The 15232-nt window shown below is 45.6% G+C and overlaps 1 protein-coding gene across 3 annotated transcripts in view; it reads left to right on the top strand.

The window, feature by feature from the left end:
* The first annotated feature begins 6842 nt into the window (after nucleotides 1-6842).
* The window catches only part of KDM4C (lysine demethylase 4C), a 390541-nt gene continuing 382151 nt past the window's right edge, over nucleotides 6843-15232 (top strand). For all 3 annotated transcript variants that reach the window (XM_012451385.2, XM_012451384.2, XM_012451386.2), the window contains exon 1: nucleotides 6843-7069. The gene's annotated coding sequence lies outside the window, so the exon portion shown is untranslated. The remainder of the gene's footprint in view (nucleotides 7070-15232) is intronic.

Raw genomic sequence — 15232 nt, 5'->3', positions numbered from 1 at the left:
ATGTAAGGCAATTTGTAGGAAGGTTTAAGTTCATATTAAAACAGTGAACAAGAATTCAGGAAAGTTTTTAGAGGTAAGATATCTCTTCACGAAGCTGAAGCACTTGAAGAGAAAGTGAAGCATAGCTTCTGTCTTGTTATAGGAAGTTGGAACAACAAAAACACCAAGTTCAGGTACAACTGAAAGTAAATCAGAGGTTTCCAAAAGGAGAGGAAAGAATCTCTTGATTGTAAAAATTATGATGCTAAAGTTTTGAATAATTCTCTTAATATTGACACTGTGGAAAAAAGTAATAGAAAAGAAATTGTGCCGGGTGTGGCGGCACGTGCCTGTAGTCCCAGCTACTCCAGAGGCTGAGGTGGGAGGATCACTTGAGCCCAGGAGTTCTGGGCTGTAGTGCGCTACGCCAGTCAGGTATCCACACTAAGTTTGGCATCAATATGATGACCTTCCGGGAGTGGGGACCACCAGGTTATCTAAGGAGGGTTGATCTGGCCCAGGTTGGAAACGGAGCAGGTCAAAACTCTGTGCTGATCAGTAGTGGGATTGCACCTTTGAATAGCCACGGCACTCTAGCCTGGGCAACATAGCGAGACCCCGTCTCTAAAAAAAAAAATAAAATAAAAACATAAAAATTAAAAGAAAAAAATTGTGTTATTTGAATTAGCCAATGGAGAGCCAGGGGCTCATGAAGGTCAGAAAGTGAAAGGGAAGGCAGTTCTAGCTGCTATCTATTACTGCATTATAAACCTCAAAACATAGTGGCTTACAGCAGCAATGGTTTTTCATTTTTTCCTATTCTCTGGGTTAGCTGACAGTTATCTGCTGGTTTTGCCTGGGCTTGCTTTTGTGGCTGCATTCAGTAGGACGTGGTTGGGGTTGAAGGTAAAGATGACCTTACTTAACCATCTGGCAGCTGGTGCTGGCAGTCCACTGGGTGGGTACCTGGGTTATTTTTTCATGAGACCTCTCTTCCTCTGTTAAGCTAGACTAACTTCCTTATATGAAAGTCTCATAAAAGGGTGAAAGCAGAAACTGGGATGTATCCTAAGGTCTTGCTTTGGACTTCACATCACATCATTTCTGTCATATTCTGTTGATCAAAGCAAGTCAAAAAATCAGCCTAGGCTGGGTGTGGTGACTTACCTGTAATCCCAGCACTTTGGGAGTTCGAGGTTGGAGGATCGCTTGAGCTAAAGAGTTTAAGACCACCTTGGACAACATGGCAAAACCCCATCTCTACAAAAAAATACAAAAATTAGTCAGGCATGGTGGTTTGCACCTGTCGTCTCAGCTACTAGGGAGGCTGAGGTGGGAAGATGGCTTGAGCCCGGGAGGTGGAGGTTGCAGTGAGCCGAGATCACACCACTGAGTAACAGACCCAGACCCTGTCTTAAAAAAAAAGATCAGCAGCTGGGCGCAGTGGCTCACGCCTGTAATCCCAGCACTTTGGGAGGCTGAGGCAGGCAGATCACCTGAGGTCAGGAGTTCGAGACCAGCTTGACCAATATGGTGAAACCCTGTCTTAAAAAAAAAAAAAATCAGCAGGTGGGGAAATAGCCAATCTCTTGATGTTAGGAAGGGCAAAGTCATATTGCAAAGGATCATGTGGCTGCATTTTACAATATATCCCAACAGGGAATGGATATGACAAGGACCCAAACTATATTAACATTGGTTAAAGAAAAGAGAAGCCATTTATAACTTTAGCTAAGTGATGAGATCTCAACTATGCATAATCAGAACACTTAAGGAAGATGGATCAGGATAGTTGTTCACTATAGTTAGTCAAGGCCCCTAGAAAATGTATTATAAAACTGCAAGCTGAAAATTGAGCTCATTGATCAGACAGAATACCTTCTGGAAAAATTTGAGTAGAAAAGACAAATCAGAGCAATCAGGTACAGAGAAAGGGAAATACTAAAATCAGTGAATTCAATAAATTGGAGGTAAACTACAGAATGTGAAAATATTTTACAAGATCTATGCTCACAGTTCTGGAGGCTAGGAAGTCCAAGACTGAGGGGCTGTATTAGGTGAGGGCCTTTGTGCTGCATTATCCCACGTGAGAGGACAAAGAACAAAAGAGAAGGGAATGAGGCCGGGCATGGTGGCTCAGGCCTGTAATCCAAGCACTTTGGAGGCCAAGGCGGGTGGGTCACCTGAGGTTGGGAGTTCAAGACCAGCCTGACCAACATGGTGAAACCCCGTCTTTAAAAAAAAAAAAAAAAAAAGAGAAGGGAATGAACCCATTCCTGCAATTAAAGCACTAATTCATTAATGAAGGCAGAGCCCTCATGGACTAATCACCTCTTGTTATTCCTGTAAAACAAGCATATAAATACACTAAGTATTACTAACATTCAATTCTTTATATTTGTTTTCTTTTTTTTTTCTGATATGGAGTTTTGCTCTTGTCTTCTAGCTAGAGTGCAGTGGTGCGATCCCAGTTCACTGCAACCTCTGCCTCCTGGATTCAAGCGATTCTCATGCCTCAGCCTCCAAAGTAACAGGGATTACCAGCACCTACCACCACAGTAAGCTAAATTTTGTAGTTTTAGTAGAGACAGCGTTTCACCATGTCGTCTAGGCTGGTCTCAAACTCCTGACCTTAGGTGATCTGCCTGCTTTGGCCTCCCAACGTGCTGAGATTAGAGGTGTGAGCCACTGCATCCAGCTCAATTCTTTATAATTGTAAAAAGTGTAATGTACTTCAATATATTCAAAATTAGACTATCATTTAGAAGTATATCCAGGGTAGTGGCTCACTCTTGTATTCCCACCACTTTGGGAGGCTGAGGTGGGAGGATCGTTTGAGCTCACGAGTTTGAGACTAGCCTGGACAACATAGTGAGACCCTGACTCTACAAAAAAATAAAAAAATTAGCCAGGTGTGGGGGTGTGCACTGGTAGTCCCAGCTACATGGGAGGCTGAGGTGAGAGGATTGCTTGAGCCTGGGAAGTGGAGACTGCAGTGAGCTGTGATAGTGCCATCATACTTCAGTCTGGGCAACAGAACCAAGATCCTGTCTCAAAGGAAAAAAAAAATAAAGCAGTATATAAATTTGCTGCATTATATATATATATATATGTATATATATATATATATTTTTTTTAAGAAAGTTAAAAGTATTGGACAGGCATGGTGGCTCACATCTGTAATCTCAGCACTTTGGGAGGCAGAGGCAAGCCAATCACTTGAACTCAGGAGTTTGAGATCAGCCTGCTGCAAAGAAACTAAGAACCAATAAAAAAAAAAAAAGAAAAAAAGAGATCAGCCTGGCCAATGTGGCAAAACCCTGTCTCTACAAAAAATACAAAAATTAGCTAGGCATGATGGCACACACCTGTAATCCCAGCTACTCAGGAGAATGAGGCACGAGAATTACTTGAACATGGGAGGTCAAGGCTGCAGTGAGCCGAGATGGCACCACTGCACTCCAGCCTGGGCCACAGAGCAAAACTCTGTTTCAAAATCAATCAATAAGTAAATAAATACAAGTATTGTCTCTGAGGTGATCTGATGATCTGGACATTAGTTCATATTACATATAAACTTCAAGAGGAATCTATATATTGCTTACACAGCCTTAAATTATGGCAAAGAGGTTTAAAAAATTGGATCTAAATAAAAAATTTACCATATGGCTAAAATGTTTTCATTATAATTCACAATATGGGGGTATTTTGATACATTAGGGACACAACACTATCCTCAGTGCCATGAATCCAGTTGATTTTCTAGTAGGCTCTCTTCAGTTTCCAAGACTATGAAGCACTGAATAGATTCACACAGTGCTTTACAGCTGTTGAAGTGTTTTTACATTTTACATTATCTTCCTTACAATTTAAAAGTGCTCGGTGAAGTCAGGAAGGTTAGTATATCCACTTTAGTTCTTCAGGTTAAAAAAAGTGATATTCTGGCCGGGCGTGGTGGCTCAAGTTTGTAATCCCAGCACTTCAGGAGGCTGAGGGTGCTGGATCACGAGGTCAGGAGTTCAAAACCAGCCTGGCCAAGATGGTGAAACCCCGTCTTTACTAAAATTAGCCCAGCATAGTGGTGGGTGCCTGTAATCCTAACTACTCGGGAGGCTGGGGCAGAGAATTGGTTGAACTTGGGAGGCAGAGGTTGCAGTGAGCCCAGATTGTGCCACTGCACTCCACCCTAGGCGACAGAGCAAGACTCCATCTCAAAAAAAAAAAAAAAGTGATACTGTAATTCACAATAGTGAAGAAATATTATTTGTGGCCGGGTGCAGTGGCTCACAGCTGTAATCCAAGCACTTTGGGAGGCCAAGGTGGGTGGATTACCTGAGGTGGGGAGTTAACGGGAGTTAGAGACCAGCCTGACCAACATGGAGAAAACTTGTTTCTACTAAAAATACAAAATTAGCTGGGTGTGGTGGTGCATGCCTGTAATCCCAATTACTCAGGATAATGAGGCAGGAGATTGCTTGAACCTGCGAGGCAGAGGCTGTGGTGAGCCCAGATTGCGCCACTGTACTCCAGCCTGGGCAAGAAGAGTGAAACTCTGTCTCAAAAAAAAAAAAAAAAGAAAAGAAAAGAAAAGTCATTTGTGCATCTGCAAATTGTGAAGAAAATGGATTTCAGGTTTCCAGACTTTTTATTCTGGTGTACCAGATTGCTATTTTAATATAGCATATGGCTTCCAAAAGACACTAGCTGCTTGACTGTGGCCATATTTCTTAATCTCTATGCTTCAGTTTCCACATCTGTAACAATGAGGTATTACTAGTACCTATTCATGGAATTTCTTTTTTTATTTTTTATTTATTTATTTATTTTTGAGTCAGAGTATCTCTTTGTCACCAGGCTGGAGCGCAGTGGCATGATCTCAGCTCACCACAACCTCCGCCTCCTGGGTTCAAGTGATTCTCCTGCCTCACCCTCCTGAGACGCTGGGACTGCAGGCATGCAACACTATGCCCAGCCAATTTGTGTATTTTTGGTAGAGACAGGGTTTCACCATGTTGACCAGGATGGTCTTGATCTCCTGACCTTGTGATCACTTTGGCCTCTCAAGGTGCTAGTATTACAGTCGTGAGCCACCATACCTGGCCCTTGTTGAATTATTTTAAGTGTTTAGTTAATATATGTGAAGCTCTTAAGATGGTGTCTAGCTCACAGTAAATTCTAAATAAATGATAGATTGCATATTTATTATTTTAGCTTATCCATTTTACTTGTAAGGATGGTTGGGATCCTGACAGTACATGCACACATTTGGAAAATTCCCAGTTGCATATATGTTAGGGAACTTCAGAAGTGTGTGTGGCCGGCTGCAGTGGCTCATGCCAGTAATCCAAGCACTTTGGGAGGCTCAAGGCGGGCAGATCATGAGGTCAGGAGTTCGAGACCAGCCTGACCAACATGGTGAAACCATGACTCTACTAAAAATTCAAAAATTAGGCGGACGTGGTAGCGGGCGCCTGTAATCCCAGCTACTTGGGAGGCTGAGGCAGAATTGCTTGAACCCGGGAAGCGGACGTTGCAGTGAGCCAAGATCGTGCCACTGAGCTCCAGCCTGGCCGTCAGAGCAAGACTCTGTCTCAAAAGAAAAAGAAAAAGAAATATAGTGACCCAATAATCCTGTTAGCCTTAGCTCAATTAACCACATTCCACGTGTCCTCACAATGTTCATCCCAGTGAGAAACAAATACAAGGGTGTGGTTAAGTGGTGTCGAGATATATATATATATATATATATATATATAAAATTTTTTTCACCTGCAACTGTCTTTTTGTATTACTCCAGTGTCGATATATTTTTAAAAAGCTGATATCAGTATAACAGAAAATTCAGCATATTACACACCCCAGCTTTGCTCACTGGTGTGAAGATATGCCCAGGCTTTCATAGCTAAGACGTTAGAGGAAACACCACAAGGGACCCAGCTGGGAGCTCTGTAGGAAGTTAAAAAAATATCATTCAACTTTGCAAAACATCTGATGCTCAGCCATCTGTATTTGGCAGTACAGGGGCTTAAGGTCTTGTTTGGTTCCTTTTGACACCTCGGAAGGCGGAGTTACAGAGGAGAAGCAACAAGTTGTAGCAAGTTAACTGTCTCCGACGCTGGAGGCACCTGCATTTCTAGGTACTTCAATTCAGGCCAAACTGTCGTCAGCTCTAGTTTAGGAGGGACCGCCAGCCCGAGATACCTACTGGGGCCACCTATGTGTCTACACATCTTAAGAGCACACTTGGGCGGGGCGGGACGTGCTCGGAGTAGGTGATTCGAACACCGGACAGTTTCGCTTCCAGAAGCTGACAAAAATGCTCCTGCTTCGGAGTTACTTGTTAAAGCGTTGGGATACGCGGGCACTCTTCGCCCATTCGGGATTTCCCACTGTGGGAAGGAGGCTCAACTTGCATAGAGCGCTGTCATCGCCGGAGAGCAGCGAGTCCCTGCTTTCTCGCCAGGCTCTCCAAGGCATTCCGAGGCTCCACCCCTGGCAACGCCACGATGACGTCCGCGCGTCGGAGGCCGCCATAGGTGCGCGTAGGGGCCCAGGAGGACGTGTGGCGCGTGGACTGCATCAGGTCCAGCCCAGTGGGACCCTAGCAGGCGCTTCCGGGCAAGGTTCTATGCACCTGTTTTCTCCTTCTGCTTGAGTATTTTCCCCCTCCGGAAAGAATGGGACATGCCTGTGTCCGGAGAACAAGAAGATGCGCGCCAGCAAGCCTAAGTTAATCACACCGCGGAAGTTATGCCCAAGGCAAGAAGGTGCCGGGCACCTTTAAGCTGTTTGTAAGCTCACGTGACTCACCAAGTGCGGGCCCCAGTGGTCACGTGACGGCGCGCGCGCGCCCTCGCTCAGGGAGAGCCGGCGGTGCGCGCGTCTTCGCAGCTGCCTCCCGCCCACCCCCTCGACGGGAGGGTGAGGCGCGGCTCAGGCGGCCAGGGTCCTGTGCGCGTGCGCAGCGAACAGCTGTCACCTAGTGCGGAACAAGTCTTCCGAATTTCCTAAATCTCCCTGGGCCGGAGGCCAGTGTCGTCTTCTCATCCTCCTCCTCCGGGTCCTGCTCTCGCCCCCACCCGCGCGCCAGGTAACCGCTTTTCCGGAGTCCAGGGGCCGTGGCGGGGGGAGGGGCCGAGGAGGTCTTCCCGGCACTGCCCCCCTCCGCATGGGGCACCTGGGTGCGGGCGTCCCGGCGAGCAGCGACGCCGGGGTAGAGACGGTCCGTTCGTGACTGCTGAGACTGTCACCTTGGTGAGGGAGCGGCCGGCCGCAGCCTCAGGAGAGGGATGCGGGGGCCGGTGACAGCCCGCTCCGGCCCTTACGGATGTTCGGTGCCCGAGCTCGCCGTTCTCCCGGGATCCGGAGTCTGGGTCGTCTTCTTGGGGCTGAGGAGCGCGCGGGCGGTCAGGAGATGGGGACCTCTTTCCGCCCCTAGTCGGTCTGTGGCTGACTCCAGGAAGGCCGGGCCTGGTGCACCCCTCGGAGCCCTCCCTTCCCCAGGAGTGTCATGACCCGCATGGTGAGGGTAGAAGCTTCTCTCCAGACCACCCGTCGCAGCAGGCAGCCAGCCCGTCATTCGGGGTCGTCCTCAACCCTCGCGGCTGTCCTTTTGGTGTTTCTTTCCCCCGGTATGGGGCATTTCTTCCTGCAGTGCCTGGAGGAACCATGATGCGGTGTAGACAGCGGGTGCTTAATAAATGCGAATTTATCAGGGCGAGTGGACTGCCAGGCACGGAACGTGGCGTGGGGTGGGGACGTGGAGGAGGGAGCCAGGCAGGCCGGGATTGCAGGCTGGAGCTTGGGGTTTTCCTCCGTGCTTGGCCAGAAAAGCCAGCAGGCTGGATTCGGATGCTTTCCGCGTGGAGTCGATGCTCGGCTACCCTTGCTGCGCGGTGCAAGCCTGCGCTGGTTCGCTCTGATTGTGGGCGATACGGAGAGGGGTTTTGTCAGGTTCCTTCTTCCGGAAGAGAGAGGGTAAACTTTTTTTTTGTACTTGATAAACTAACCCCGAGAGGTGATTTATCATAAGCACTGTTCGGAAGCGTAGGTTAGAAAAGCAGAGTCACCTTTATCCCGGTGAAAGTTACTGGTAGGTTCCGGCCACTTAGATTCACACTAAACTTTGCCCTATTTTCACCCATTTTAATTTGCGGTATTTAAAAAAAAATGTTTAAATTCCTGGCAACTTGGCTTTACTGTTTCCTATGGCAACGGTGACTAATATTCTTATTTCGAAGAGTTGTGGTTGAAAACTAGTGGTTTTAATTTTTAAAGGTCCATTTTTACTGGGTAGCAGTCTCTTCTTTGCGATTATCGCTTGTTTTCTTACCTTGCTGGTCTCGGCGCAGTCCCCCTCATACTTTGTTTTGGAACGGATTACATGGCTGTTTGGGATTTTTTAGGTCCTTTTTCTCCCAATTTCAGTGTAACGAAAAGTTTGCAAATAAGCTTTACCATAACCCACAAACTTGGCAATACAATACAGTTTACATCAAAGACTTGTTTTATTGACAGACTTTAATTATTTTGTTTTATTAACAGACTTTAACAGTCAGTTGCTTTTCTAAAGTTAAAAATCAGGCCGGGCACCGTGGCTCACGCCTGTGATCCCAGCACTTTGGGAGGCTGAGGCGGGTGGACCACCTGAGGTCAGGAGTTCAAGACCAGCCTGGCCAACATGGGGAAAACCCGTCTCGATTAAAAATACAAAAATTAGCTGGGCATGGTGGCGGGCGCCTGAAATGCTCAGTTGTTCGGGAGGCTGAGGCAGGAGAATCTCTTGAACCCAGGAGGTGGAGGTTGCAGTGAGCCAAGATGGGCCACTGTACTCCAACCTGGGGGACAGAGTAAAACTCCAAATAAGAAAAAAAATTTAAAAAAATAGTAAAAATTAAAAATAAATAAAAAATAGGTTTTAGTAAATAAATGAATAGGCTTGTGCAACCATTACCACAGTATATTTTTGAATACTCCCCTTTTATCCCTAGGCAACCACTAATCTGCTGTCTCAATAGATTTGGCTATTCTATAAATTTTTTTTCTTTTTTTTGAGACGGAGTCTTGCCCTGTCGCCAGGTTGGAGTGCAGTGGCGCGATCTCGGCCCACAGCAACCTCTGCCTTTTGGATTGAAGTGATTCTCTGGCCTCAGCCTCCAGAGTAGCTGGGATTACAGGCGCACACAACCACGCCCAGCTAATTTTTACATTTTAGTAGAGACAGGGTTTTACCAGATTGGCCAGAATGGTCTCCATCTGCTGACCTCGTGATCGACCCACCTTGGCCTCCCAAAGTGCTGGGATGAGCCACCACGGCCGGCCTATTTTGAAAATTTTAGGCTGGGCATGGTGGCTTATGCCTGTAATCCAAGAACTTTGGAGGCCGAGGCGGGCGGATCACCTGAAGTCGGGAGTTCAAGACCAGCCTGACCAACATGGTGAAACCCCGTCTTTAAAAAAAAAAAAAAAAGAAAGAAAAAAGAAAATTTTATATACCTGGAGTCATACACTGTGTGGTCTTTTGTGAGTGACTTCTTTTGCTTGGCATGTTTTTTTTTTTTTTTTTTTTTTTTTTGAGACGGAGTTTCGCTCTTGATACCCAGGCTGGAGCGCAATGGCGCGATCTCGGCTCACCGCAATCTCCGCCTCCTGGGTTCAGGCAATTCTCCTGCCTCAGCCTCCTGAGTAGCTGGGATTACAGGCATGCGCCACCGTGCCCAGCTAATTTTTTGTATTAGTAGAGACGGGGTTTCACCATGTTGACCAGGATGGTCTCGATCTCTTGACCTCGTGATCCACCCGCCTCGGCCTCCCAAAGTGCTGGGATTACAGGCTTGAGCCACCGCGCCCGGCCTCGCTTGGCATGTTTTTTAGGGTTCATCCATGTTGCAGCCTATCAGTACTTAATTCCGTTTATTTACTTATTTATTTATTTTAGACGGACTTTGACTCTGTCGCCCAGGCTGGAGTGCAGTGGCGCGATCTTGGCTCACTGCAACCTCCACCTCCTGGGTTCAAGTGATTTTCCTGCCTCAGCCTCCTGAGTAGCTGGGGTTACAGGTGCGTGCCATCACGCCCAGCTAATTTTTGTATTTTCAATAGACATGGGGTTTCACTGTGTTGATCAGACTGGTCTCAAACTCCTGACATAGTGATCTGCCTGCCTTGGCCTCCCAAAGTGCTGGGATTACAGACGTGAGCCAGTACGCCCAGCCACTTCATTCCTTTTAATGGCTAATATTCTATTATGGGCACATCACGTTTTGTTTATTCATTAGTTGATAGAATTTATGGTATATCTGCTTTTGTTTGAGTAATGCAGCTATGAATATTTGTGAACTAGTTTTTCTGTGGACATCTGTTTTCTTTTTTTTTTTTTTTGAGACGGAGTTTCGCTCTTGTTACCCAGGCTGGAGTGCAATGGCACGATCTCGGCTCACCGCAACCTCCGCCTCCTGGGTTCAAGCAATTCTCCTGCCTCAGCCTCCCGAGTAGCTGGGATTACAGGCGCATGCCACCATGCCCAGCTAATTATTGTATTTTTAGTAGAGACAGGGTTTCACCTTGTTGACCAGGATGGTCTCGATCTCTTGACCTCGTGATCCACCCGCCTCTGCCTCCCAAAGTGCTGGGATTATAGGCGTGAGCCACCGTGCCCCGCCCGGACATCTGTTTTCTTTACTCTTGGGTATATATATATATAATGTAATTTCTGGGTTAATGTAATTTTCTGTTGAAAGACTGCATGCATAAGGAGGGATAGTTGGTCTTGGGGGATACTCTCTTAAGCCTTGGAGGGGCCTGTTGACCTTTCCGTGTTCCACTACCAAGTTCAGTTCTCTAAAGTGGGGCTTTATCCTATGGCTAGTGCTGTGTTTTCCTCTCCTTTTTTTTTTTTTTTGAAGACAGAGTCTCGCTCTGTTGCTCAGGCTGGAGTGCAATGGCATGAATTCAGCTCACTGCAACCTCCCCCACTTAGGTGCAAGCAATTCTCCCACCTCAGCCTACCCAGTAGCTGGGATTACAGGCACCCGCCATCATGCCTGGGTAATTTTTATATTTTTGTAGAGATGGGGTTTCAACATGTTAGCCAGGCTGTTCTCAAACGCCTCACCTCAGGTGATCCACCCACCTCAGCCTTCCAGAGTTCTGGGGTTACACGCGTGAACCACCGCGCCCAGCCTCTGGATGTCATTATTAAGATCATCTGTTCCTTTTTTATTTTTGGAGACAAAGTCTAACTCTGATGCCCAGGCTGGAGTGCAGCAGTGGCACAATCTTGGCTCACAGCAACCTCTCTGCTGCCTGTGATCAGGAGCCAGAGCACAGGAGGCTAATCATGCCTGGCTAATTTTTGTGGTCTTGCCATGTTGCCCAGGCTGGTCTCAAACTCCTGGGCTTAAGCAGTCCTCATGCCTCAGCCTCCCAAAGTGCTAGGATTATAGGCGTGAGCCACTGAGCCCAGCCTGATCATCCCTTCCTGATAGCATAGTCTTTATACTGCTAATGGTTATTCTCTTGATATTCACTTATTTGCTATGTATTTATTAGGGATATAGTGATAAGATAGGTACATTCTATGCTTTGACTAAGCTCAATGTCTGCTGAAAAATTTATGTTCCCTTTTGTTAAATATTTTTATATATATATACATTTTTTGTTTTGATGAGGAGTTTCGTTCTTTCACTTAGGCTGGAGTGCAGTGGTGTGATCTTGGGTCATTGCAACCTACGCCTTCTGGATTCAAGCAATTCTCCTGCCTCAGTCTCCCAAGTAGCTGGGATTACAGGTGCCTGATACCATGCCCGGCTAATTTTTGCATTTTTTAGTAGAGATGGAGTTTCATTATGTTGGCCAGGCTGATCTCAAACTCCTGACCTTGTGATCCGCCTGCCCCGGCTTCCCAAAGTGCTGAGTTTACAGGCATGAGCCACTGTACCTGAACCAAATATTAATATTTAATGCTTCTCCCCAACCTCTTGTTTTCTTTTTTTTCTCTTGATGCCGTCACTCAGATTCTTTTTTTTTTTTTTTTTTTTTTTTTGATTAAAATAATTTCTTTTTGTAGAGATGGAGTCTCAGCGTGTTGCCCTGGCTAGTCTCAAACTTCTGGTCTCAAGTGATCCCCCTGCCTTGGCCTCCCAAAGTTCTGGAATGACAGGTGCGAGCCACTGTACCTGGCCCACAAGCTCTAATTCTGATACGAATTTGTTAGGAGGTGTATCATAATTAAGGTAATTGTATCTTTTTTATCCCTACAAATCTAGACCATTTTGTGGAGCCTAAGATATAGATTAAAAATATTAGGTCATTTTTTTTTTTTTAAAAGATGGGGTTTCACTATGTTGGTCAGGCTGGCCGACCTCAGGTGGTCCACCCGCCTTGGCTTCCAAAGTGCTTGGATTACAGGCGTGAGCCACCATGCCCGGCCCATTGTTTTTTTTTACTCCCCAACTCCCCAAAGATTCTCTGCTTCCTCATCTTCCCTACCCTTGGGGAGTTACAGTCTTCTAAATCCACACTTGCTGGGCCTTATCTTTTCCTCATACAAGCAGTCAGAATCATTTCTTTCTTTCTTTCTTTTTTTTTTTTTTTAAAGATGGGGTTTCACCATAATGGCCAGGCTGGTCTTGAACTCCTGACCTCATGTGATCCACCCACCTCGGCTTCCCAAAGTGCTAGGATTACAGGCATGAGCTACCGCGCCCAGCCCAGAATCGTTTCTTTAAGGAGCCTATCCCCCCTGTTCCTGCTTCAAGGCTGCTTTCTCTAGGGAACAAGTCCTAATCCTCAGTTCTGTGTTTGACTTTGCCCAGCCAGTCTCCTTACTACCAAACTCATCTTTCTTCCCAGTTCCCTGAATGGGCCTGGTACTCTGCCCATGCTGTTGTTCCCTCTGCCTAGGCTGTTACCCCAACTGCACTTCCTTGTCTGGTTGATTCCGTCTCATCCTTGAGATTTTCTAACACGAAGGCTTAGCCGAGTTGTCACTTACTTCAGTCCTGCACACTGGCCATAGCAGCGTTCTGTAGTTTCCTTCATAGTCTTAACCAGTCATGCCATTATTTGTGTATCTCTCTTCCCTCCCTACCCTCATGCATGCACGGAGAAAGGTTCCAACAAAAATATTGATAGTGATGCTGGCGTGGTGGCTCATGCCTGTAATCCCAGCACTTTGGGAGGCCGAGGCGGGCAGATCATGAGGTCAGGAGTTCAAGACCAGCCTGACCAACATTGTGAAACCCAGTCCTTACTAAAACAATACCAAAAATTAGCCAGGCATGATGGCAGGCACGTGTAATCCCAGCTGCTAACATGTTAGCCAGAATGGTCTCTATCTCCTGACCTCATGATCCTCCTGCCTCAGTCTCCCAAAGTGTTAGGATTACAGGTATGAGCAATCATGCCTGCCATTTGTTTTATTTTTGATTGGTGATTTATTCTGCACAGTAGTGGATACATTTCTTCAGTAGATTAACTTGTACTATGTGCCATATACTGTCAGATGTGGATAGCAGTGAACACAGTGGACACTTGATTCCCTATGATTTCGTGGAAGTAGATTATTTTAAGAGTGTGAATGTTTAGTTATACTGTTGCTCTGCATACTGTTCAGATACACATGGTATTTCAGCTACTATGGTATTTATGAACTGCTACTGCATAAAGTCAAATTTATTCTGGATTCTTCAGGGTTTGTATTTGTATGTTAGTGTGGGTGGATATTTAAGGAGCAGAATGATGAGTCATTAAAGCCTTTTTGCTAATGACTTCTTTTTTTATATCTCCATCCAGTTCCAGGTATTAATTTGGCATCTCTACTTGTTAACTATAACAAATGGAACTCGGATCTTTCTTCTCAGCTTTGCTTCTCTGGGATTTCTCATGGATCTCATCTCATTTCATTGCTCACTCATTTCATTATGAGTTATGCAACACTTCATGGTTCCTCAGCCTTCACATCCAAAGTATCTCTACACCTTGTCATTTCTGCTTCAGGAATAATATTGTGGGGATCAATCCACTTGTCTCCACCTCCAGTGCATCAACCTAGCTTTCACTCCAGCCTCCCTCCAATCTCTTTTCAGCCTGATCTTAAAAAATGCCTGTTGGATTATTCTCCTAGTCCTCAGGATATTTAAAATTCCATTGGTATCTCTTTCTATCCCAAGCCCCGCCCAAGTCTTATCTAGATGGTTCTACATTTTCTCTCTACCCATTGGCTTTTCTTCATATTGTATACAGCCTTCCTGAATGTGCTGTTTTATGCCTGGCTGACTTTTCCTCTCATTTTCCTCCTTTTCATACAGATTTCTTATCTCTACTTGAATGTACTTCCTCAGAGAAACCTGACCTGTTACTCATTTCTCTTCCCCAATCTAAATCAGCTTCCCTAATGAGGATCTATCTTAATTCCCTGTATTTTTCCCTAACACTTAGCAGTTTATAATCATATATTTATGTGATTATTTGATTGTTTCTACACTGTAAGAATTCTACAAGGGTAGAGACCAAGTATTTTTATTCCCTTCTGTTCTGTATAGCACGCTGATGCCTCATCAGCACTATAGTGTAGGTGTTCAATAATTGTTTGTTGTGCAAATTAATGATTTTTGCATATATGCAAAAATTGAAGAAACTGTAAAACTAGGACACACATTGGGAAACACATCTTACCCATCATGACCCAGCACACATAAATATATAAAATTGGGACAAAAGTTTCCAAAACGTTACCACCCGTTTTACCACTCTTATTTTCTTTTTCTTGTTTTTGGTGGGGGACAGAGTCTCATTCTGTTGCCAGGCTGGAGTGCATTGGTGCAATCTCCACTCATTGCAACATCTGCCTCTTGGATTCAAGCAATTCTCCTGCCTCAGCCTCCCGAGTATCTGGGACTATAGTCGTGCACCACCATGCCTGGCTAATTTTTGTATTTGTAGTTGATGAGGTTTCACCATGTTGGCCAGGATGGTCTCTCTCCATATCTTGACCTCTTGGTCTACCCTCCTCAGCCTCCCAAAGTGCTGGGATTACGGGTGTGAGCCACTCCCAGCCACTGCTTTTTTGTTTGATTAAACACAGATAAATGTGCATATTATAGAAAAATACAGATTATTGGCTGGGCAGGGTGGCTCTAGCCTGTAATCCTGTCACTTTAGGAGGTCAAGGCAGGTGGATCACTTGATGTCAGGAGTTCAAGACCAGCCTGGCCAACATGGTGAAACCCCATCCCTACTAAAAATACAAAAA

This window comes from Aotus nancymaae, unplaced genomic scaffold, assembly GCF_030222135.1.
Source record: "Aotus nancymaae isolate 86718 unplaced genomic scaffold, 86718_ANA_hifiasm-v0.15.2.pri h1tg000003l, whole genome shotgun sequence".
NCBI lineage: Eukaryota > Metazoa > Chordata > Mammalia > Primates > Aotidae > Aotus > Aotus nancymaae.
This window is presented reverse-complemented; position numbering and strand designations above follow the sequence as displayed.